This window comes from Ornithorhynchus anatinus, chromosome X2 (genome assembly GCF_004115215.2).
Source record: "Ornithorhynchus anatinus isolate Pmale09 chromosome X2, mOrnAna1.pri.v4, whole genome shotgun sequence".
In the NCBI taxonomy this organism is placed as follows: Eukaryota; Metazoa; Chordata; class Mammalia; order Monotremata; family Ornithorhynchidae; genus Ornithorhynchus; species Ornithorhynchus anatinus.
Window position 1 is genome coordinate 14821262 of NC_041750.1, and position 26817 is coordinate 14848078.

The following is a 26817-nucleotide window of genomic DNA, read 5'->3' on the forward strand; positions in this document are numbered from 1 at the left end:
AAATCAAAATCACCCACTAAGTAGATGGTAGAGCAAAAAATAAGGCCCAGGAGGCTCCGATCCCATCCCCAAAAGGTTCCTGGAAGATTTCGTAGGTACCGAACTGTTCTCAGGAAGCATAATTGTCTTCCAAATACTGAGAGGTCCACCGTAGGGGAAGGTGAGGTGTTCCTGTCCCCAGACTGATCCAGCAAAGGAACTGCAATTTGAAGTAAAATACAAAATCTTTCAAGTCTACAATTTCCTGGGCTTCATATTGTGAGTCTTGAGACTCCCTGGAATTGGAAACGACAGACTAGCCAAATATAGCCAATACAGTACCTAAATAATGTGCTCTGGGTTTGGGGATGGGAACTATTTTTGCTACAGATGAAGCTGAATTAGATTGTATGTCAGGAGGAACTTCACTGTCAACTTAATCCATTGTCATAGCTATAAAATGCAATTTCATTATACAAGCAATTCCCTCATGGATTCTTCCTGATTTTTGGTACAACACAATTCCATTTTCATCTACCTTAGCTTTCTTGCTCTCCAAACTTCTTTTTGAGCCATAAAGCACCTGTTTGATATTTTCATGAATAGAATATCATTTTTCTCTTAATTTATGTAGGTAGGTAGGAAGGGAAGGAGACAAATTGTCAAGCAGTTTTTAGGAGTGGATGTATCAAAACTACTTTTATTTGCAGCATTTTGATCATTTTAGTTTTTAGACTTGGGTAATGATTTTAAACTTATTTCATCACGTGTTCATTCACCCACACCTGAGTGTATAAATATGCCAAAAATATTCAAAGGGTATATACACATGGGCTCTAAACTGTTTGTCTTCGTCAACCTCAATGTGTTTTATTCAGAAGCCATAAAAGAAGAAATTCCCCAAACAGAAATTTCCTTTCCTTTAATATGGATATTGAGGTCTCCATATTTTTGCAATTAAGTGTTTTGCTGAGTGAGCTAGGACACTGTCTCTTTAAGTGTTTAACAGTAATTGGTCCATGTCCTGGTGTTCATTGAAAATCCTGGACATTTCATGTAAAATCTTCTTAATGAGGGGATGAATTTTTCATTCACATTAGAAAGCTCACTCTGACAAACAATTTCTAAATAAAACTTTTGCGATATGACATCCCATATTGGACTTGACAAAGAGGACAGGTGCATTAGAATAAAACTGTATGGCGATCCTTCAAGCTGTCAGCCATGAATATTTTATTTCTTAATGAATCATCTTTGTGAAATGAACTTTCTTGTTGTAGTGTCAGTGCCATTTACAACAAAAAGCCGGCTCCTTTTAAAAGGTGAGCTCCTTAAAGATGCTGATGCCTGCATAAAATACTTAACGCAAGCGAGGTATTCAGCAATTTTGGAGTCCCTCTCTCTCTCTCTTTTTGCTAAAACTGCAATGGAAACTCACTTCAGCAAATATGACTGAATTAAGCAGAAGTTTCCTGAAATGGAATTTTTTCATATAAAATGCCTAAATTCTAATGATAGCACCCTAGGAAACATCTCTACAAGCCATTTATTTATTGTTCTGGTGGTTTGGAGCTTAATGCCGTGAGGAGAATTTAAGATAATGAATAGTGCTAACTGACAACTTTGGAGACAGGAAGCCTCTCTGTATACAATTCAAGGTATGGCACGAGAAGCATATAGTACAGTCAGCTTCTTCCCCTTCCCCTCTGATCTACCTAAAGGAATGCCTGTCTTAGGGAAAGAAATGATTTCCCCTCTCCGTGATAAATGAATTCACCCCATCTCTGCTGAAAATGGCAGCAAACGTGGCCCTAAGAATATTTTGTTTTCAGTAATCTAGCTTGGATAACATGAGGAAAGAAAGAGAAAGCCAAACAAAAGGCATAGTTTTTGACCTTGGTACACATGCTGCATGCAGTTCTGGTTGCTGCTTCTCAGAAAAAATATGCTAAAGCTAGAGAAGGGCAATCGAGATGATCAGGGAAATGGAGGTGTTTCTTTATGAGACTAGACAGAAATAGTTCTCTTTAGTCTGGAAAGACTCGGCCTGAGAGGTTACAAAATCATGAAGAAAGTGGCGGGGCGAACCTAGAATTATTGTTCACCAAATCCCACAACACTAGGAGGAGGGAACACATATAGAAGCTTCAGGGCAGTAGTTCAAAACCAGCAGACAACATCTCGGTCTCCTTCGTGGGCTCCTCCTCCCTGCCCCGTCCCCTAACTGTAGGGGCTCCTCAGGGGTCAGTTCTTGGCCCCCTTCTGTTTTCCATCTCTACTCGCTCCCTTAGTGAACTCATTCGCTCCCACAGCTTTCAACTATCATCTCTACGCAGATGACACCCAAATCTACATCTCCTCCCCTGTTCTCTCTCCCTCCATCCAGGCTCCTATGCCGATGATGATGTTGGTATTTAAGCGCTTACTATGTGCCAAGCACTGTTCTAAGCGCTGGGGCAGATACAAGGCAATCAGGTTGTACCACATAGGGCTCACAGTCTTCAGCTCCACTTTACAGATGAGGTAACTGAGGCACAGAGAAATTAAGTGACTTGCCCAAGGTCACACAGCTGCCAAGCGGTGGAGCTGAAATTAGAACCCATGACTTTTGACTCCCAAACCCGGGCTCTTTCCACTGAGCCACGCTGCTTCTCCTGCCTTCAGGTTATCTTCACCGGGCTGTCCGCCTGCCACCTAAAACTCAACATGTCCAAGACTGAGCTCCTTATCTTCCCTCCCAAACCCTGTCCTCTCCCTGACTTTCCCCTCACTGTGGATGGCACTTCCACCCTTCCCGTCTCACGAACCTGCAACCTTGGTATCATTCTTGACTCTGCTCTCTCCTTGATCCCACGCATCCAGTCTGTCACCAAAACCTGCCAGTCTCACATTCACAACATCACCAATATCCTCCCTTTCCTCTCCATCCCATCCACTACCACGTTAGTACAATCCCTCATCGTATCCCGACTGGATTACTGCATCAGCCTCCTTTCTCATCTCCCATCCTCCTGTCTCTCCCCGCTCCGTCTATACTTCACTCTGCTACCCAGATCATCTTTCTACAGAAGCGCTCTGGGCATGTCATTCGCCTCCTCAGAAATCTCCAGTGGTTTCCTATCAACCTTCACGTGAAGCAAAAACTCCTCACTCTTGGTTTCAAAGCTCTCCATCACCTTGCCCCCTCCTATCTCATCTCCCTTCTCTCCTTATACAGCCCAGCCCTCACACTCCACTCCTCTGCCGCTAACCTCCTCACTGTGCCTCGTTCTCACCTGTCCCACCATCGACGCCTGACCCACGTCCTACCTCTGGCCTGGAATGCCCTCCCTCCTCACATCTGCCAAACTAGCTGTCTTCCCCTCTTCAAAGCCTTACTGAGAGCTCATCTCCTCCAGGAGGCCTTCCCAGACTGAGCCCCTCCTTTTCCTTTGCTCCTCCTCCCCTCCCCATAGCCCCTACTTCCTCCCTCTTCTCTACCCCCTTCCCCTCCCCGCAGTACTTGTGTATATTTGTACATATTTATTACTCTATTTTATTAATGATGTGTATATATCTATAATTCTATTTATTTTGATGGTATTGATGCCTGTCTACTTGTTTTGTTTGGTTGTCTGTCTTCCCCTTCTAGACTGTGAGCCCATTGTTGGGTAGGGATTGTCTCTGTTGCCGAATTGTACTTTCCAAGCACTTAGCACAGTGCTCTGCATATGGTAAGCGCTGTGGCTTAGTGGAAAGAGCACGGGCTTTGGAGTCAGGGCTCATGAGTTCGAATCCCAGCTCTGCCACTTGTCGGCTGTGTGACTGTGGGCAAGTCACTTAACTTCTCTGTGCCTCAGTTCCCTCATCTGTAAAATGGGGATTAAGACTGTGAGCCCCACGTGGGACAACCTGATTCCCCTGTGTCTACCCCAGCACTTAGAACAGTGCTCGGCACATAGTAAGCGCTTAACAAATACCAACATTATTATTATTATTATTATTATTAATAAATACGACTGAATGAATGAATGACTCTAGATCAGTAGTAAATGCCTATTGTACAAAGCATTTGGGAAAAATGCAATAGAAGTAAAAGCCACAGTCCCCATCCCTGCAGCGTGTATAAAGACTTACCCCACAGTATGACCATCGTGTGTTCTGAAAAACTATGGGTGCATTTGTGAATGACTCAATCCTGGGGTGCATCTCACCCGGACATATAAGCAGTTGGAATCTTGTCTGTCTCACCTTCACAACATCGTTATGATCCACTCTTTTCTCTCCATCCAAACCCACTACCACGTTAGTACAGTCACTCATCCTATCCTGACTGGATTACTGCCTCAGCCTCTTTTCTGACCTCCCAACCTCCTGCCTCTCCCTACTTCAGTCCTTACTTCACTCCACTGCCCAGATAATCTTTCTACAGAAATGTTCAGAGCATGCTACCCCCCTCCTCAAAAATCTCCAGTGGTTGCCTATCCACCTCTATATCAAACAGAAACTCCTCCCTATTGGCTTCAAAGCTCTCCATCACCTCGCCCCCTCCTACCTCACCTCCCTTCTCTCCTTCTACATCCCAGCCCACACACTCCTCTCCTCTGGTGCGAAACTTCTCACTGTGCCTCCATCTCACCTGTCTAGCCACCGACCCCTGGCCTGGAACGCCCTCCTCAAATCCGCCAACCACTCGATCACTTTGAACCCCTTCAAAGCCCTACTGAAGGCGCACCTTTAAAAAGCATTCCCAGACTAAGCTCCACTTTTCCTCAGCTCCCTTCTGCATCACCACGACTCTCTCCCTTTGCCCTTCCTCCCCTCTTCCCGCCCCACAGCACGTATATATATAGGTATATATCTGTAACTCTATTTATAGATATCTGTCTCCCCCATTTAGACTGTTAGCCCATCACTGGGCAGGGATTGTCTCTATCTGTTGCCGAATTGTACATTCCAAGCACTTAATACAGTGCTCTGCAAATAGTAAGCTCTCAATAAATACTATTGAATGAATGAATGAATGAATATTTATATTGATGCCTGTTTCCTTATATTGATGTGTGTCTCCCCCCTCTAGACTGTGGAGCCCCTCTGTGGGCAGGGATTGTCTGTCTTTACTCCTCTACTATACTTTCCAAGCGTTTAGTATAGTGCTCTGCACACAGTAAGCGCTCAACAAATACGTTGACTGAGCCAGCCCCAAGATGATGACTGGGCATTATAGGTAAGTAAAAGCTACCCTGTAAATTCTTGTCCCTGTCCCCATCCCCTTCTTTATTCCCCTCTTTTTTTCCCTAGGGACTTTCCCGACCCTTTCCCCAAATTCATATTCAGTCTCCCCCTCTAGACTGTAAGCTAGCTGTGGGCAGGGACCATGCCTACCAACTCGGTTATATTGTACTCTCCCACATCCTTAGTACCGTGCTCTGCACATGATTAGTGCTCAATAAATTTAGTCAATGGATTCATCCCTCCCTTCCCCTGTTTCCGCACCCCTGCACACCAGTGCTTGTTCCTTTTAACTTTCTTGGTAGCGACAGCCATTGCCGACCAGATTGCTCGGTCCTTCGTTTTGGCCCACCCCTCCCCACTTCTCAGTCCCAGTCCCAACCAGGCAGGGAAAAGGGAGTGAAGGGGTGGTGCTTCAGCACTGGCAGCTGTGCCCAGACTAATGGCTGTTGCCCCCCTGTTTTCCTGTCTCCATTCCCATAGCTGGGGCTGGGGTGAGGAGATGGGGACTTTCCCCATCGTGCATTTGGGTTGTTGACTTTTGCTTAGTGAGTTTCATCCTGTTTTAGTGGGACTACCTTGGCGATCTGGCTGACCTAATTTATCACCAGCTGCAAATTTGATGAGCATTCACCTGATGCCTCACCAGGTCATCAATAGTAAAATTGAAAATACCTCGTTCCAATTTCACCTTGCACCCTACAATTTGCCACAGAGCCTTTGATGACTACTCCTCGGGAATCGCCCTTCAGCCAGCTGGGCACTCACCTAACAGACGTTCCCAGCTTTTCCACGAGGAGGGCAGGTAGAACTGAAGTTCAGATATAGTTTAGAACTGGTGTTTAGAGAAGCAGCATGGTGTTGTGGATAGAGCCCAGGCCTGGGAGACAGAAGGTCAGAGGTTCTAATCCTGACTCTGCCACTTGTCTGCTGGGTAGTCTTGGGCAAGTCATTTCACTCATCTGGGCCTCAGTTCCCTCATCTGTAAAATGGGGATTAAGGCTGTGAGTCCCATGCGGGACAGGGACTGTGTCCGACCAGACTTGCTTGTCTCCACCCCAGCGCTTAGTATGGTGACTAGCACATGATAAGTGTGCTTAACGAATAGCACAATTATTATTATTATTAGATACATTTCACCCATTCCTTCTACTTTTGTCTATTTGGCTGTCACTCTATCCTAGAGGAAAATCAAACTTTTTTCATGTATTGGTAAAGGGCTTACTATGTGCCAGTCACTGTTATTAGCACTGGGGTAGGTACAGGATAATCAGGGTGGACGCAGTCCACGTCCCGCATGGGGCTCACATTCTTCATCCCCATTTTGCAGATGAGAGAACTGAGTTAAGTCACTTGCCCAAGGTCACAAAGTGGACAAGTGGCAGATCCAGGATTAGAACCCAGGCCCTTCTGATTCCCAGGCCTGGGCTCCATCCACTAGTCCACGCTGCTTCTCAGATGTGGCTGGTGTGATTATTTCTTCATAAAGCCGAGTTGGTTTCTTCCAAGAATATGGTATTCTTCTAAGCCCAGTATGGCCTAATAGAGAGCAAGGCCCTCGGGCCTTGGGTTCTAATCCCCATTCTGCCACTTGTCTGCTGTGTGGCCTTGGGCAAGTCATTTAACTTCTCTGTGCCTCAGTTTTATCATCTGTAAAATGGAGGTGCAATACCTCTTCCCCCCTCCCTCTTAGACTGTGAGCTCCTTATGGAACAGGGATGGTGCCTTATCCGATTATCATGTATCTGCCCCAGGGCTTTGTATGGGACTTGGCACCTGGGGAACACTTAAAAAATGCAATTATTGTTATTTTTAGGTGCTGCAAATCGATTTATTTCTCATTTGCTCCAGTGTCTTCCCAGGAATTAATGTAAACTAACCCATCTGTTGTTAACTGAAGTCTTCCTTTCCCTCCTATTAAAAGATGGTTCAACATTTGCCCTTTCCCATGCCTCAGGGACTACTAAGTGGTTTCAAAAATAACAGCTAGGTATTAGGCACTACCATCCACCAATTCCTTAAATTTTTAGCATTCATAGCACCTGGTTCTGTTGATTAAAATATATCTGATTTTGTTTTCTTTTCTTTGTAAATTCCCTTTAGTTCTGTTTTCCTCATTCTCTTTTGCAAAACGTGGCAGCCGGCCAATGAAGCAAACAGCTGGATGTCGGGGCCCTAAAATTCATGTTCCAACTTCTGAGTCTCAATTCTGTTTATTTTTCAGTCTGATGGGAATCTGTGTTGGTTTGCATGCACACCGTTGGTTGCTTGGTGTTGTGATGTAACAGCATCTTGAATGCTTAATAGTTTTACTTTCCAAAACACTTTCACATCAGTCATTTGGCTAGCGTGGGAGGGTTTGACAGAAATAAGAGAGGCAGTGCCTGTTTGCCACTTTGCAGATTTTGCTTATCACCTTTTTCACCTAAAAACTTAGATTCCCCAATTTTTGCCACGAAATCAACCTATTGATTTGCACCTGGGAGAAAGCTACTAGTTCATGTAATGTTTCATCCTGTACATTGGGCTAGAAATCCCCAAACCATCTTGACTCACTATAACTTCTTAATGTCGGATATCTTTTTTTCCAGTATATAGATTCGAGTCCCATTACCGGTAATTCTTTGTTTTGTCTCTTGTTAAATCTTGCCAGAAGTGACCCGGAATACATATTATTTGCCGTAGTATAACTATGCCCACATGCTGTCTTAAACTACAACTGAGCTCTGAAATGAAACATTAAAATAATTTTTACATTGAAACTCGTAGTGCATGTTAATACACTTCCTCCTGGAAGCCTTCCCTAACGAGTGTCTCCTCTCCCCATCCTACTTTCCTTTCCTTATGCATCACCTATGCCCTTGAATCTGTATCCCCTAAAACTCAGATACTCACCCCCTCTCCACGGCCCTTATATAAATATCATCCTTACGTCCCTTACCTTCCCTGCCTGTAATGTGGATAAAAGTCTGTCTCCTCCTTGCAGACAGGGATGATGTTTACTCTGTTGTACTCTCTCAACCCTAGTAGAGCGCTCAGCACACAGTAAGTGCTCGTATAAATACCATTGATTAATTGATGGGTTAACGAAATGTAGAAGTGTAAGCTTTTATTTAAGCTCCCAGCTCTCACCAGCCACTGCACTCTCTTTCTCTTCCAAAGGGGCTTGCTATGAGTTTCTGGCCCCTCCCCATCGACTTCAAAAACAGTGATTTCCCCCTCGTTCTGGCGGAAACAGAGAGGTACTCATATTTTTGGATTAACGCTAGGCCCCCGCTTTTTTGTGTTTCCTGTTGTGGGACTATAACTCCTGGCAAGAGAGCCTCCTCCTGGTTCCGAAGAAACGATTTTTGACTAGGTGCTTTCTTCTCCTAGGTATGAAGGAAGAACTTAATAGAACTCATTCTTCAAAGGCACATTTTAATCCGATGCTTCTTAACTGACCTAAATGAATGCAAGTGTGTTTCAGCTGTAGGTATTGAGGAACCAGTCCATTACTTAGAACCGTTTCTCCTACTCCCTCCATCTCCCCTCTTCCGAAGGGTGGGTTTGGGGATATGGACTAGGGGCAGCATAGTTTTGAAATTAGACCGGAGTGGTCATTTCTGTCTATTTTAACTTCGTTAGCCCTTAGGAAACTCTGAAGAGTCAATTCATATCACCCTCCAAGTAGAAAAGAACCAAATTCAATAATTTCATTACAAAATGTATTTAAAAGTCATTTTTAGAGTCTATAAAATCACTTAGTAGTATTTATTGAGCACCTACAATGCCTGGTGCTGCACGTTACTGAGTGCTTCCAACTGTACAATAGAATGAGTAGACATGGGGATCAGCGTGGTCTGTTGGAAGGAGCTCTGGGAGTTAGGGACCTGGGTTATAATTCCACCTTGCCCACTTGTCTGCTGTGTGAGTTTGGGCAAGTCTCTTAACTTCTCTGGGCCTCAGTTTCTTAATCTGTAAAATGGGAATTCATCACCCATTCTCCCTCCTACTTAATAATAATAATAATAATGTTGGTATTTGTTAAGCGCTTACTATGTGCAGAGCACTGTTCTAAGTGCTGGGGTAGACACAGGGTCATCAGGTTGTCCCACGTGAGGCTCACAATCTTAATCCCCATTTTACAGATGAGGTAACTGAGGGCCCGAGAAGTTAAGTGACTTGCCCAAAGTCACACAGCTGACAGGTGGCGGAGCCGGGATTAGACCCTACGACCTCTGACTCCTAAGTCCGTGCTCTTTCCACTGAGCCGCGCTACTTAGACGGTGAGCCCAATGTGGGATTAATCTATATCTACTCCAGTGCTTAGAAGAGTGTTTGGCACAGTATTATTATTATTATTCTTATTATTATATTTCTTAAACACTTACTCTGTGTCAACCACTGTCCTAAGCACTGGAGTAGATACAAGTTAATTAGTTCTGGCTCAGTCTCTGTCCCACATGGGGCTTGGAGCAGGGACACGCATGAAATCCCCATTTTACAGTTGAGGAAACTGAGGCACACAGGCCCATGCATTTTTACACTGGATCACACTGCTTCTCTATCATCTCTATATTATCTCTATTATCCCTGTCTCCTAGGGGCTTACGGTCTAGACAGGAAAACCCAATGCTTCCCCCCCTCAAAACTAAAATTATTTTGGATAATTGTTTCAATACTTCAAGAGAAGCAGAGTGGCTTAGGGGATAGAGCCTGGGCCTGGAATTCAGAAGGACGGGGGTTCTAATCCCAGATCTGCCACATGTCTGCTGTGTGACCTTAGGCAAATCACTTCTCTATGCCTCAGTTACCTCATCTGTAAAACGGGAATAAGAATGTGGGCCCCATGTGGGAAAGGGACTGTGTCCAAGCTGATTACCTTGTATCTACCCCAGTGCTTACAACAGTGCTTGGCACATAATAAGCGCTTAACAAGTACCATCATTTTGATTATTACTACTTCAAATATTGAGATTTTCATCTTTTTTCCCCTTATGTATTCTTACAGCTGTACCCCACAGAGCCCACAAAAAATGGGGATATTGGGAGATAACTGGGTAAAACCAAGCTAACTCCCTTCCACTTGAGTCAAGGCGGTAGGGCTGGACCCAGGCATCTGGCGGTCCGGAGAGTCTGGAGTGTGGAGAGCCGAGAACTGAGCAGTGCAGGGGAGAAGTGAGAGGGAAGAGAACTGATTTATCAGACATGACTGGACGTGACTTTGGCAGTAGGCTTCCCAGGATGCTGAACTACATAAGCATTTCATGGGGGACAAACCTCTGGATTTTCGTACTGTGGGTTGGATATAACTTGGGGTATGTCTGTATCAGGTTTTAGATTATTATCTTAACATTTCTGTATTTTTTCCATTTCCATCACTTTATTATTTTTCCCCTTGCCATCTGTACATGAATTAATAACATGGATGCAAAAAAATGCCCTTCCTGGCATTATTTACATGAGTTCCTATTACGTGAAGAGTTAAAAAGGAGATATCACTTAAATTAATTAGCATAAGTCATGCTGTATTGGTGGGTGACTTGATCATAATCAATAACAATATGATTGCACCCATGCAGCAATTATAAATTATTTAAGATGCTACCCCTAGGTAACTGACTAGTTGCCTTTAAATTAAATTCTCTGTCAATAATTGATGCTGAGAATTAATGTGAGAATACCTTCAGTTACTGAAAGTTTTTAAAAATGGCATAAAATATCGAGCTGTTGCCCATCATTAGCGGCTATCCTGTCTGTGTGGTGTAGCATCTTTCTTTATTAAATTGGCAAAGAGAGACCCTCAGCTCCTGAAAGTTCACTAATGATTCTTAATGTCATGTTTACACCTTTTCTTAAGGCATGTACAGAGAGAGGAAAACGATAAGAGGAATGTGTGTTTGGGGGGGCGTTTAGGCAACCTGGTAGCCAAATAATAAGCAGAATACTGTTTAATGGCTCTCTATTCCTTCTGTGGGTATGACTCTGAGCATGGAATTTCAGTTAGCAGCATCATCTTTGAAGACTTGGAATTCTAATTTCTTCAGTTTCTGTCATTAACTTTAGAGTTTCCTCTTTGAGTCTGGCCTGCTCTTTGTAATATACATTTGCGGCAATGTGCATACCTATTTTCTCCAAGTAGCTTCCCTTGGGGGTTTGGAGGGGATGTTCCATAATGGATAGATAGATTGCTGTGGCTGCAAGAGGGACTAGCTGATTGGGAACTCCTAGACAGATGGGGAATGAAGGGGAGAGGAAGGGATTAAGGGAAGGGGGGAGGCAGGGAAGGAGGGAGAGAGACCACCGCAGAAATTCAGAAGGGCTGGTAACCCTGCCCGGGGCGGCCTAGTGGAACGAGCCTGGGCCTAGGAGCCAGAGGACCTGGAATCTAAACCCAGCTCTGCATGTGGCCTGCTGTGTGACCTTGGGCAAATCACTTAACTCCTTCGTGCCTCAGTTCCCTCACCTGTAAAATTCCCTCACGAGAAGCAGCGTGGCGCAGTGGAAAGAGCATGGGCTTTGGAGTCAGGGCTCATGAGTTCGAATCCCAGCTCTGCCACTTGTCAGCTGTGTGACTGTGGGCAAGTCACTTAACTTCTCTGTGCCTCAGTTCCCTCATCTGTAAAATGGGGATTAAGACTGTGAGCCCCACGTGGGACAACCTGATTCCCCTGTGTCTACCCCAGCGCTTAGAACAGTGCTCTGCACATAGTAATCGCTTAACAAATACCAACATTATTATTATTATTATTAAAATGGGGATTCAGTGCCTGTTCTCCCCTCTCCTTCGACTCTGATCCCCGTGTAGGGAAGGGACTGTGTCTGACCTGCTCAACTTGTATCTACGCGGTGCTTAGAGCAGTCCTTGCCACATAACTCTCCTCATTGCTAGACTGGTCTATCTGCTGGGGTGATCTTCTTGTGAGATTGTGCTTTTTAAACTGTTTGTTCTGCTCAGATCACTTTTGATTTTTTGACTTCTGTTAAATTATTTTTTCCGTCTGGTTACCGATATTCTTCACCGTGGAAAGGTCTATTTAACTGGGGCTGTCCATCTAGAGCCTGATCAATACTTCAGTGAGTTCAGTATGGCTCCTTGTGGGAGCTTTTGATTTTATGGCATTTGTTAAGCAACTACTATGTACCAGTCACCGTTCTAAGCGTCGGGGTAGATACAAAGTACCCCGTATCTAAGGTTGGACACAGTCCCTGTCTGTCCCAAACGGGACTCACAGTCCTAATCCACATTTTACAGATGAGGTAACTGAGGCACAGAGGAGTTGAGTTACTTGCTCAAGGTCACTCAACAGACAAGTGGTGGAGCCGGGACTAGAACCCAGGTCCTTCTGACTCCTAGGCCCATGTTCTGTCTACTAGGCCACACTGCTTCTCACACTGCTGTGCTCTGGAAAGATGCCCCCCGTCTTTACTGTTTAATGGTTTGGAACCCTACTCTTCTCTCATTTTCACCTTGGTCCACACAGACCCAATAGACCCACTTAAGTAATGAGTCTTCTGTCATCCAGCTTCATAGTTCTACGACAGGAAGTTTTATATGCTCGTCTTGTAATTTGAGGAGCGACTGATACAGCGATGCCAACGTTTTGTTCGACAAGCATCCGAAATATTTTTCTCTGGTGTTTTTTCATGCCGTTTATTATAAAGGTAATTAGAAACACCTTAGAATGGCTTTACTCCTCGAATGTTGTATTCGTTCATTCTTTCAGCACGGGTCTGGGAGTGACAAGGAGCTGGGTTCTAATCCTGGCTCTGCCACATGTCTCCTATATGACCTTGGACAAGTCACTTCACTTTCTCTGTGCTTCAGTTATCTCATCTGTAAAATGGGGATTAAGACTGTGAGCCCCATGCGGGACAGGGACTGTGGGCAACCTGATTAAGCAGCGTGGCTTAGTGGAAAGAACATGGGCTTGGGAGTCAGAGGACCTGGGTTCTAATCCTGGCTCTACCACTTGTCTGCTGTGTGACCTTGGGCAAGCCACTTAACTTCTCTGTGCCTCAGTTACCTCATCTGTAAAATGGGGATCAAGACTATGAGCCCCATGTGGAACAACCTGATTATCTTGTATCTACCCAAGTGCTTAAAACAGTGTTTGGCACATACTAAGTGCTTAACAAATACCATTATCATTATTATTATTATTATCTACCCCGGCACTTAGAACAGTGCCTGGCCCATAGCAAGTGCTTAACAATCACCACAATTATCATCATCATCAAATCTAGTAGACATATCATTTGAAACTCCTCAGCAATTTGAAGTATAAATTTTAGATTTGGAAGCATCCAATAATAATACTTGTGGTATTTAAGTGCTTACTATGTGCTAAGCACTGTACTAAACACTTGAGTAGAGACAAGATAATCAGGTCAGACACAGTCCCTGTTCCATGTGGGGCTTACGATCTACGGGTATTTAATCCCCATTGTTTTTTATATGTGAGGAAACTGAGGCACAGAGAAGTGAAGTGACTGGCCTAATGTTACGCAGCAGACCAGTGGTGAACCTGGGATTAGAACCCAGATCCTCTGACTCTCAGTCCAATGCTCTAAGAAGCAGCATGGCGTAGTGAATAGAGCATGGACCTGGAAGCCAGAAGGTAATGGGTTCTAATCCCAGCTCCGCCACCTGTCTGCTGTGTGATCGTGGGCAAATCACTTAACTTCTCTGTGCCTCGGTGTCCTCATCTGTAAAATAGGGATTGAGACTTTGAGCCCCATGTGGAACAGGGACTGTGTCCAACCCCATTTGCTTGTATCCACCCTGGGGCTTAGTATAGTATAGAACATAGTAAGCGCTTAACAAATACCATATTATTATGATTATGATTATTATTAATGAAGTCCACGGCCTGTAGCTTACTCCAGCCGAGGAGAGGATGAATTCTAAAGAAATGGAGCTACTGATCGAAAGCAGTTAGGCATTCTTATCGCTGAGCAAGTGGACAATGAAGTCCTGGAATCTTCATTCTTTAATGATTGTTTTCATTCCACAGTAGATTTAACTTAGACCTACAGAGCTCTCATCTGCACTCAATTCCTGGCTATGTAGTTGATTGGTGTGCGTGTGCATGTGTGTTTGATCTTAATGCTAATTCTTAAAACAACTCCTCTTTGAAACAATTGATTCATATGCCCCAAAGACCAGTTTTAGATCTCACACTTGTACAGTTCTTTCAGGGTGAGGGATGCTATGGAAAGCACTGCAGGAGAATCAAAGGCCACATGAAAGGAGTATAAAATCAGACATGAGAATGAGGAAGACATAGCTGAAGTCACATGCATACCAAATGTTGTTTACAACATGCAATTGACCTTTAGACCTCAAGAAAATCTTCAATTTTCCATACTACAGATGTTTTTAGAAATTGATGACTAAATGTGGACGGCGTTTGTAGTGTAATTCTCAGAATTTATCTAATTATGGGATCATTTCCATGGTATCATCTTATAGGTAGTTCCACACAAACATCCAAATAACATACTGTTCAGAAACTAAACCAAAATGTGACCAAAATGAAAGCATACCAAAGTGCTCAGGACCTACGCTTCTCAGGGTTGCGGCCTAAAACCTGGTTTTCCAGTCATGCCAAACTACCATCTGCTTACGAGAACTTATGAGTGTTCTGGAGAGTGGTGTTTTATCTCGGTAGTGTTATGAAAACAGAAATGGTTTGGGTGAATTGTTTCCATATTGAACTTACATATTAGGTATGCTAATGTGTAATATCCGTTTTTCAAAACCACATTTCAAGGTTTGAAAGATTTTTCAGATATTTTTTTCTCAAAATATATGGGTTTACCCAATTATAAGAAATAAGAGATGCCAGATTATCAGCCGCTTTAAGTTTTTTTTTTCTTAACCAAGCAGAGTTTAGACGACATTCACTTGAAAGTTTTTAGGTTTTCTAGTAGTCCTTGAAATCTTTACTAAAATTAACTTAGGACTCCTTTTTGTTCATCGATGCAGTAACTCTGCAGAGTTACTGCCACCCAGACACATTGAGATGGTAAAGTTGGACTAGCAATTCTTCTAAGCTTTGATCCTGTGGTTTTTTGTAGTCAAGCACCCTTTTAACTAAGCATGTGTTTAAAAAGTTCACACCATGAGTAAAAAACCATTCACAATTCAATAGCGAGGCTTGCCTCAGATCTCAGTAAAATGTCAAATGAGCAATATCAACTATGAACAAGAAATTGCTGTTAGTAGGATTAGCTCCCCCTTGAATCAGTAGCTATAAACTGATAATGGTCTAGATGTTCTATCTCTCTTTGTCTTTTTCACTGAGCCCAAACAGGGATGATGGTAATACTGTTATCTGACAAATTTGAAACTCTCAGGACAGGCAGTTGTGATTATTTATTATTTGTTATTATTTGTGTCATCCCATTCCTCCGTCTTGCATTTCTGTTAAGAAACTATAATTTTGAACTCTTTCTGAAGCAGCATGGCCTGGTGATAGAGCATGGGCCTGGGAATCAGAGGGCCCCAGGTTCTAATCCCGGATCTGTCACTTGTCTGCTGTGGGACCTGGCGCAAGGCACTCCACTTCTCTGTGCCTCAGTTCCCTCATCTGCAAAATGGAGATTGACACTGTGAGTCCCATGTGGGACAGGGACTGTCTCCAACCCGATTATCTACCCGAGTGCTTAGTACAGTGCCCGGCACATAGTAAGCGCTTAACAAATACCATAAGAAAAAAAAAATCCTAAATCGATGCTCAAGCATTCTGTCCAAGCATGGAAAAAATGCCAGGTTTTGATTATATATTTCAATCTTTGAGGAAAATAAAAATTAGGGACATTCAAACTAATTCTATTTTTACAATTGAACCAAAATAGAAAACATTTTTGGTAATGTCCTGATGATGAGAAAGCGTGTGTGTGTGTGTGTGTGTGTGTGTGTGTGTGTGTAGCTATGTAAATCTGTATTCACTGAGATGGAGAAGAACTACTGTGGGAAACAAGTGGTCGGATTTCAGGTTTTTCAGAGGTATTTTAACCAAAGAGAGCTGAAAAAAATATTTGTTGATTATTCTTTATAATAAAACCAGGGCCTTCCCCAGAGCAAACACTATAGTTTCCCATGTTAGCATATCAAAATTAATGTTCTTTCAAATATGTTTTCCATTTTCTTAACCAGGCCCTGGCCTTAAAATGTTAACTTCCATGATTATGAATGCTTGAAAATATAATAACACTTAGGTACTCTCCAATACCGGTTTAGACTGTAAGGCAGAATGCAGTAGCGGTTTTTTAAGACAAAAAACCTAAGGGGCCTTTCAATATTTTCAAGTATTTTTAGAAAACCGCATTTAGGAGTGTGTCTGTAGAGTGACTGATGTGGCCATTTTCAGTCCTACAGGTAAAGTCAATTCTTTTAGTTCAAAAAGAACACAAAGGAGCATACACGTTGTAAGAACACATATTTATTCAGAAATCAGAGTAAATACATGAAGGATCTTTTGTCATTCATCTATCTTTTATCTAGGAATAAATCAAGAGTACATTTCTATCTGTTTTGCCCCAGGACAATATGCACATGTAAAATTAACTGAATATGCCCAGATATCCCGCATTAAATAATAATAATGTTGGTATTTGTTAAGCGCTTACTATGTGCAGAGCACTGTTCTAAGCGCTGGGGTGGATACAGGGTAATCAGTTTGTACCACATGAGGCTCACAGTCTTAATCCCCATTTTACAGATGAGGTAACTGAGGCACAGAGAAGTTAAGTGACTTGCTCACAGTCACCCAGCTGACAAGTGGCAGAGCTGGAATTCGAACCCATGACCTCTGACTCCCAAGCCCGTGCTCTTTCCACTGAGCTACGCTGCTTCTCATAATAATAATGCTGGTATTTGTTAAGTGCTTACTGTGTGCCAAGCACTGTTCTAAGCGCTGGAGTGGATACAGGATAATCAGTTTGTCCCACGTGGGGCTCACAGTCTTCATCCCCATTTTCCAGATGAGGTCACTGAGGCACAGAGAAATGAAGTGACTTGCCCAAAGTCACACAGCTGACAAATGGCAGAGCCAGGATTAGAACTCACGATCTCTGATTCCCAAGCTCGGGCTTTTTCCGCTAAGTCACGCTGCTCTTTTAAAATAGGAAGGTTACACTTCTGAGGGTTGCTTGTTGCTGTCCAAAAGGCGTCTGGCAGGGCCCGTCAGGATCCCACTTTGGGCTGGGGTGGTGCAGGAGATCTAATGGATGCCAAGACAGCATAATGAGTCCCAGAACGGACATTCTGGTGGGAAAATTGCCTATTCCACTCCCACACTGGCTCTGCCCTGCACCAATTTCCTCTCTTCTTCATCACCTCTGCCCCTGGGTGTGCACCCCTTAAGCGCGTTGACGTCTGACATTTGACATTTGCTGTATAGTACTTTCCAACCTCTTAGTACAGTGCTCTGCACACAGTAAGCGCTCAATAAATGCGACTGAATGAATGAACCACCCTCGTTCCCCCCAGCACTTATGTACAAATCCCTGTACCCTGCCATTTCCCCTATCTGTAAGTTATTTCATTATCTGTCTCCCCCTCTAGACTGTAAGCTCCCTGTGGGTAGGAATCATGTCTACCTTACCTTAGAGAAGCAGTGTGGCTTAGTGGAAGGAACGTGGGCTTGGGAGTCAGAGGTCGTGGGTTCTAATCCCGGCTCCACCACTGATCAGCTGTGTGACTTTGGGCAAGTCACTTGACTTCTCTGTGCCTCAGTTACCTCACCTGTAAAAAGGGGATGAAGACCGTGAGCCCCACGTGGGACAACCTCATTACCTTGTATCTTCCCCAGCGGATAGAATAGTGCTCTGCACATAGTAGGCGCTTAAGAAAGGCCATCATTATTATTATTATTATTACCAGCTCTGTTGCCCCCTCATCTCCGAAGTTCGATGCTCTGCAGTCAGTCAATCAGTCAGTGGCTACTTACTGACTGATTAATTGCTTACTGCGCCCACAATAAGTGCTCAGTATATGCTATTGAGTGATTGACTGAATGACTGATCACCCCGAGAGCCACATGTATTTCCCAGGTATGGTTCGCACTAACGATCATCAACTTTGTTATATTGTCTTCTCCCAAGTGCTGAGTACAGTTTTCTGCACCCAGTGAGTGCTCAGTGAATTCATTCGTTCATTCAATCGTATTTATTGAGCACTTACTGTGTACAGAGCACTGTAGTAAGCTCTCGGGGAAGTACAATTCGGCAACAGGTAGAGACAATCCCTACCTACCAAAGGCCTCACAGTCTAGAATACGTGAATATGTGAACAGTGAATATGTGAACAGTGAATATGATTGATTGATTAATGACCTCTGGGGTTGAGACTTTCTTGGATGGGGGTGAGGGGAGTGGACAGATGGACACCTCTCTCCCTGTAGGTATGCGGGCTCTTTCCCCTTCCTGACTTACCAAGGCTTTTGAACTGGTTGGCCAAGGGACTTTGGGATTCCCGGGTACCACCTCTACGGGGAGAGGACAGAGGAATCTGGCTTCCCGCCTTGTCTGCTCCTCACCTCCCCACCCAGTCATTTGCCCAGCAAACCTTTTCCTTGGCACTGGGGTCTCTTCCCTGTGGAGTTTCCCCTGTCTTCCTATCCCAATCCGTTCTTCCGTCTCTCACCCTCCCCCCTCGGCACAATGTCCACTCACTGCCATTCCTACTTGTATGTTCCTGTTAGAATTTTTCACTTCCAGCCTACCTTCCTGATAATAATCTCGTCTTGTCTTATGCTGTCGAGTCGTCGCCGACCCACAGCGACTCCACGAACACATCTCTCCCAGAAGGCCCCATCTCCATCTGCAATTGTTCTGGTAGAGTATCTATAGAGTTTTCTTGGTAAAAATATGGAAGTGGTTTATCATCACCTTCTTCGGTACACTAAACTTGAGTCTCCACCCTCGACTCTCTCCCGTGCTGCTGCTGCCCAGCACAGGTTAGTTTCGGCTTGTAGGAGATCACCTTCCACTCTCTAGCCACTGCCCAAGCTAGGAATGGAATAGGTAGGCCTCTGTTTGACTCTCCCTCCCGTAGCTGAGGCTGGTAGCGTACTGTAAACTCTCCAGGTGCAATCCTGAGAGGGGCTCCTGATAATATAATATAATAATTGTGGTCCTTCTTAAGTCCTTACTGTGTGACAAGCACAGTACTACAGAGCTGGGGCAGAGTCGAGATAAATTGGATAAAGTCCCTGTCCCACATGGGGCTCAAGGTTTAAGGCCTGTTTTTGCAGACGAGGAAACTGAGGCCCAGAGAAGTTACATGACTTTCCCAAGGTCTCACAGCAGAGCCAGGATCAGAACCCAAGTCTCCTGACTCCCAGGACCATGCTCTTTTTCCTCACTGCTTTCAAACATGCTCGTGTCTCCCCTATACTTAAAAAAAAAATCCCTTGACCCCCTTGATCCCTCCAGTTATCACCTCATCTCCCTCCTACCATTCCTTTCCAAACTCCTTGAGCGACTTGTCTACACCTGCTGTCTCCACTTCCTCTCCTCCAATTCTCTCCTCGACCCTCTCCAATCTGGCTTCTGCCCCTTTCGCTACAAAGAAACTGCCCTCCCAAAGGTCACAAATGATCTCCTTCTTGTCAAATCCAATGGCCCATGCTCCATCCTAATCTAATTTGACCTCTGAGCTGCCTTGGACACTGTCGACCACCCCTTTCTCCTGGAAAGACCTTGGCCTCACTGACACTGTCATCCTTTCCTGGTTCTCTTCTTATCTCTCTGGCTGCTCATTCTCAGTCTCTTTCGTGGGCTCCTCCTCTGCCTCCCACACCCTAACTGTGAGAGTCCCTCAAGGTTCAGGTCTGGGTCCTCTTCTGTTCTCCATCTGCGCCCACTCCCTTGGAAAACTCATGACTCCAACTACCATTTCTATGCAGATGATTCCCTAATCTCCAACTCCAACCCTGATCTCTCTCCTTCTCTGCGGTCTGGTATTGCCTCCTGCCTTCAGGATATCTCTTCTTGGATGTCCCACCGACACCTCAAACTTAACACGTCCAAAACTGAACTCCTTATCTTCCCACCAAATACCTGTCCTCCCCTTGGCTTTCCTGTCACTGTAGACAGCACCACCATCCTTCCTGTCTCACAAGCCATAACCTTGGTGCGATCCTCGACTCATCTCTCTCATTCATATTCATTCACATATTCGAAATCTGACTAAATCCTCTTCACCGCATCACTAAAATCCACCCTTTTCTCTCCATCCAAACTGCCACCGTGTTAATCCAAGCACTTATCCTATCCCGCCTTGATCATTGCATCACCCTCCTCGCTGACCTCCCCGCCTCCTGTCTCTCCTCACTCCAGGCCTTACTTCACTCTGCTGCCAGGTCATTTTTCTATAAAATCGTTCAGTCCTTCTTTCCCCACTCCTCAAGAAATTCCAGTGGTTGCCCATATCCCTCTGCATCAAACAGAAACTCCTCACCATCACCTTTTAAGCACTCAATCACGATGCCCCCTCCCACCTCACCTCGCTACTCTCCTACTACAACCCAGCCTGCACTTTGCTCTTCTAATGCCAACCTGCTCACTCTACCTCCATCTCGTCTATCTTACCGCCGACCTCTCACCCACGTCCTGCTTCTGGCCTGGAACACCCTTGCTTTTCATATCTGACAATTAGTCTCCCCACCTACAAAACCTTGTTGAAGGCACATCTCCTCCAAGAGGCCTTCCCTGACTAGGCCTTGATTTCCTCTTCTCCCACTCCCTTCTGTGTCACCTTGCACTTTAATCAATCAATCAGTCGTATTGATTGAGCATGTACTGGGTGCAGACAACTCTACTAAGTGCTTGGGAGACTACAACACAATATAATAGACATGTTCCCTGCCCACAACGAACTTTCTGTGCTTGGCACATAGTAAGCGCTTAACAAATACCATCATTATTTATTTGCTCCCTTTATCCCCCGCTCCCTCAGTCACACAGCACTTACCTATATATTAATGATATATTTATTTATATTAATGTCAGTTTTCCCTTCTAGATCGTAAGCTCACTGGAGGCAGGTAACGTCTCTACCAAATCTGTTATATTGTACTCTCTCAAGTGCTTATTACAGTTCTCTGCACACGGTAAGCATTCAGTAAATACAATTGATCGATTGATTGACTGACAATTTCCACTAGGCCACACCTTTCTCCCTTAGTTGCCCCTGTCTCTAAATGCCCCATTTAAACCGGCCCTTATTGGGCAGCTTCTTGGCTATGCTGTACCACTATGTGATGCATTTCAGGCCATGCCAGAAATCTCCAAGGAACATTCCAGAACTACAAAGCCCACACAAAGCATCACCACTAGGGCAATTCTGCTCACTCTCTCTTCCTCTCTCTTCTCTCCTTTATCCTTTCTGCTCTCAAGTCTACTTTGGGCAGAGTACTGTACCAACTGCTTGGGAAAGTACAATAGAAGTGTAATACACTATACCTGTCTTGTGATCTTGGGCAAGTCACTTCATTTCCTCTGTGGCTCAGTTTCCTCTTCTGTAAAATGGAGCTAAAGACTGTGAGTCCTTTGTGGGACAGGGACTGTGTCCAACCTGATTATCCTGTATCTACCCCAGTGTTTAATACAGTGCATGGCACAAGTGCTTTACAAATACCTATTTTTTTTTCCAACGGGAGAATGTGGAAAAATGTGGAATGTGGAAAGTGAATGTGGAAAAAGGGAGGATAGAGTTATTATCAACTGTGATGGAGAGTTAGCTGGGGGAGTTTATTTAGGCAAGAAGATGATTTCAATTTTTGACATATTGAGATTGAGGCCTGTGGAGCATCCATAGAGAAGCAGTGTGGCTCAGTGGACAGAGCACAGGCTTGGGAGTCAGAAGTCATGGGTTCTAATCCCGGCCCCGCCACGTGTCAGCTGTGTGACTCTGGGCAAGCCACTTTACTTCTCTGCGCCTCAGTTACCTGATCTGTAAAACGAGGATTAAGACTGTGAGCCCCATGTGGGATAACCTGATTACCTTGCATTCCCCCCCTCCCAGTGCTTAGAATGGTGTTTGGCACATAGTATGTGCTTAACAAATGACATTATCATTATTATTGTTTGGAGTTGTCTTGGAGGCAAGAGGAATTACAATATTGTTTATTCCACTGCTAGAGTTTCAGCACCTCCCGAAGCAGGGATCATATTTTCTAATTCTATTGTACTTTCCCAACCACTTGGTACAGATGCTTTTGTACATGGTAAGTACTCTGTATATATTAGCAAGGTAAATTTGGGAGTCATCCATGTAGAGGTTGTATCTGTAGCCTTAATAATAATAATAGTTATGATTATGGTATTTAAGTGCTTACTATGCACTGTTGAAAGCACTGGGGTAAATACAGTTTTATCAAGTGAGACCCAATCCCTGTCCCACATAGGGCTCACGGTCTAAGCGGGATAGAGAACAGGTATGAATCCTTACTTTGCAGATGGGGCAACTGAGTCACAGAGAAGTGAAGTGACTTGCCCAAGATCACACAGCAGGCAAAAAATGGATCCCGGATTAGAACCCAGGATCTCTGACTCCTAGGCCCGGGTTCTTTCTGCTAGGCCATGCTGCTTCTCATGCTGAAGTCCATGAGGGAGTTAGTGTTAAGTGAGAAGAATAGCAGCCCCAGAACAGAGCTTTGAGGGTCACTCAGAGTTAGGAGGTATGTGAGTGTGAGGAGGAATTAGCCAAAGAGACTGAGAAAGAGTGCCTAGGGAAGAAGAGAACCAGGAGAGAAATGGGCCTGTAAAACCAAGGTTAGATGGTGTTTCCAGGAAAAAGGAATAAAGGAGTGGGCCACAGTATCAAAGGCAGCCAAGAGATCAAGGAGGATGAAGAGAGAGTAGGTTCCCTTAGATTCAGTGAGGAGGATGTCATTAGAAACCTTGGAGAGTGTGCTCTCAGAGGAGCGAAGAGGTGGAAACCATGTTTCAGTGGGCAAGAAGGGAGTTGCACGAGAAGAAGAGGAGGTAGGCGTTGTGTACAATTTGTTTGAGGAATATGAACAAAAATTGGAGCAGGGAGCTGAGCTGGATTAACTCGGGGGATTTAATGGCTGCAACCTAGAGCCTCAAACTAAGGGTGGCCTAGCAAATATAAAGTATACGAGGGAGTGTACGATCTCTGGTGTGTGGGGGGGTGGGTGTGTACAGCTGTTCTAAAGTAAGAAGTAGATTATTTTGAATTAAATCTATAGTCTTCAGGTTTTAAGACTGAAATGTAGCTAAAGGATGGCTTTATGTTAACTGAAAGGCAAGTTTAGTCCAGTGTCAATTGCCTTGATTCATTTAATTTTCAATTAGGAAAAATGACTTTCATTCATGGGCCCCAAGAAATCTAATAGCCTCAGGTCCACAGGTAAATTCAACCAGTCCTAGCAGTGAAATGTGTGAAAGCTGGAGGGTGCAGGGAGACCCAGAGAAGACCTTTTTAGACTAGGGACAGCTTGTCCCCTTTCCTTCTCTGCCCACCTTATCTTTCCTGCCTTTTCACACTCGTCCCCTAAGATCCTTTCTCTATGCTGCCTTAAAAGCCGCAAAAAAATCCATCCTCTCCAATTTATATGTACTACTTTATCAAAACGTTCACATATGTGTATATTCTTTGTCTAAAAGGAAAGTTGTAGTTCTAGGAGAAAGCAGGCATTCGTGTTTGTCAATCATCAGCAGTTTGACTTATAGAAAATAAAAAAAGTAATCTTAGTATTTGCCATGAGCGAATATAGAAAAGGGCTAGTGACTTTAGATTTTGCAGGCGTACTGATTTCTAAATGAAAGCATAAGTATTGTGATATTGGGTTTCTCTAATTTTAAAGTTTAACTAGATCTAAACTTCCCCTGAAAAGTTATTTTCCAACTAATGTTAACATTAAAATTGGCTATATTTGTTCTGCAGCTTGTTAAACTAGTGTATAGTCTGTTTTATCCCACTGGCTCTCTAAGGTTCAGGTATTAACATAAATACTGCCCATTAACACTTGTTCCTCTCTGTCAGGACATAAATTAAGTCTGCAGGTGTTCCATGAAGCTTTACCCTTGGTACTAATTAAGCCTTGATAATTAGGTTTGTTAAATTCAGGCCTTTAAGCTTATTCCCTCTTTGGATTACCAAAATGTAGATTTGCAACATGCAACATAGAAGGCCCCTTTCTGTAGACATTTGCTTGTTCTTGTCTTCCTTCTCCTTTTTGTAAACACAAAGCAGCAAAAATATTCACTTCGACACTTAGCTAATTCAGGGGCAAATCCAGAAGAAAATGTGGGCATTCAGATGATATTTATTTCAGAATGTTTTCTGCTTCTGTTCTTGTCAGAGTCCAGTCGTCGCTGCAGTGAAAGGTTTCCAGTCTACATTGTCCATATGTTAAATACCCAGGTGCTTTGCTGGATTCCAGTTATAGTCCCAAATGAAATATTACTCAAGATGGCTGTCAAACTGCAGTTGTTAAAAGTTTCAAGTAATATGTGCCAAAGTTAATTTAATAACATTAATCTTTTATTTATTTTCCTTGAGATTTAAAACGTAAACTTTGTGAACTAATATAATGTAAGATAAATCTTTGAAGAATTTTCTTTTTCCTAAATTGTTAAATTTCCTGTTGACAGTGCCATCATGCAAAGGAAGGGAAATCTATATGGCAGTAAGGATATTTTTGACCAGCACACAAACCATTAAGTAATCAAAATAGATTTTCTTGCCAGTTAATCTCTTGTCTTTAGTTTCTTTGTAAATACATTACCCATCATATTATATGTTTGATAAATGTCATTTTTCATCTAAAATAAATTAAATCCTATGGTAACTCTATTAGAGCTTTTTCATTGATATTCATGGGAATATAGCTAACTTAATAGCTTTTCGCTTTTTTATTTGTGGGATACGAACAATCACATTTTTAATCAAAAGCATTTTAAGAAGAGTGAAATAAATGCTGTAGGACATACTTTGCCATTTTAGCGACCGATCCCTGATTTTATTTTGCATTTTATCATCTAGGAAAGCTAGGGGAGGGCCCTATTTTTAGTGAGCCTCAATACTTCGAACTGTCATTAAAAAAAAAAAAGGCCTATAGATATGCCATTGACCTCATCTTTGTTCTAAGGGCTAATGCTGCGATGCTCCAGTTCATTTTGTCACTGTCTCTAGTAAATGGAAAGTGGTATTTCTATTACAGTCAAAGGCTCCACTAAAAGTAAAACCTTTCTCTGATTCAAACTGGGATGGGGTAGAAGCGGAGAAAGAGAAGGCGCCTGCACGATTCAGCATGCTGATCACAAGCTGTTGACTTTTGAAAAATTGTGCGGCGAAAAATCCTAGGGGCACCTCTGTTCACCACATGTTGGAGGGTGGTAGGTCAAAACTGTTGTCCACAGGCGAGATTGATTAGTACGGTTACATTAGTCATGTGATGTGTTTCGGACTATCTAACGGTGATATAATGGCTCCAGAGTTGTATATAACACTTTAGGCTTTGAATTATTTATTCACTTGAACTTAGTTGGAAACAAACATCCTTTAATCTGGGTTCAGCTTTACCTAATACAGTTATTACTAGACGAAGAATAAGGCGAGATGATATGACACATGATATGACACTGGAGTCAACGCAGTAACAGACAGGTTCTTCTCTTAAATTGTGTGTTTTGGGGGAGGAAGGAAGTGGAGAGGCGGAGTGAAAAAAAAAAAAACAAACCTCTTGGTACAGAGATAAAATATTACTGAAATATTGCAGAGTTTGGCTGCTGGCAAACAGTTCTACATCTGAATCCTGTGGGAAACGTAAGAAATATTTCTTCATTCGTGAATTCGGCAGTTGGCAGCAAACCCGATTGCATTTAAAACGATAATGCTTACCTTTGTCAACAAGTTAATAGTCTTAGTTTATAGTAAAATGAAATTAGTTTTCTTTTTATCCTTTCCAAAGTGCCTTCCTGCAACATGATTACTCGCACAGAAAAATGTGTTCTTGGCAACGTTATTCCTTGAGCAAAGAGTCAATGCTGATTAATTTCCTCAAGGACAAAGAGATGGTGACTTTTTTTACTTTGCACTGAAGCCTCTTATACCCCATAGCTCCATGTGGGAAGGGCAGAAGCTACAAGGGCTAAGAGGTGGAAGAAAAGCCGAGGGTTAAGGCATTTCAAACTGTCAGGCAGCTTGTTATATTGCAGTACATCATTCTTTCCCCGGTGACTACTGCCGAGGCCTAGGCCAAAGCTACACAGAAAGCAGAAAATTTGACACGAGCTCCAAATTTTTTCTTTAGCTCTCTTGGGCTGCAACCCATATGCCATGGTTAAACTATCAGGTTCTTCTCCACTGAGACTTCAGGACAAAGGAGCTCAATATTTCCTTCTTAGTAAAAAAAAAACAATTCTGCTCTTTTTCTTAGTGGAAATCTACTTTTCCAACCACATCCTTCTAAGAATGAAAGCAAATCTGTTTTGTTTCGTTTTTCCAATATGTGTCTTGATGTGCACATTTCTTAGTTTTCCACAGAATATTAGCTTCCCAGCTAGAGTTTCAGGAATTTGAAGCCTATCACTGGACCTATTTTTGCTTTCCTAGTAATCACAAATCACCTTTCACCTTGGAGGAATACTTTATGTAAATGT

At 43.4% G+C, this 26817-nt stretch overlaps 1 protein-coding gene and 1 non-coding gene across 2 annotated transcripts in view; one reads left to right on the forward strand and one right to left on the reverse strand.

The window, feature by feature from the left end:
* The window catches only part of WWOX (WW domain containing oxidoreductase), a 1106560-nt gene that overhangs the window by 801621 nt on the left and 278122 nt on the right, over nt 1-26817 (forward strand). The window lies entirely within an intron of this gene.
* On the reverse strand, nt 19150-19287 carry LOC114807483. The gene has a single exon (XR_003755544.1). It is a non-coding gene; the product is annotated as a small nucleolar RNA SNORA7 (small nucleolar RNA).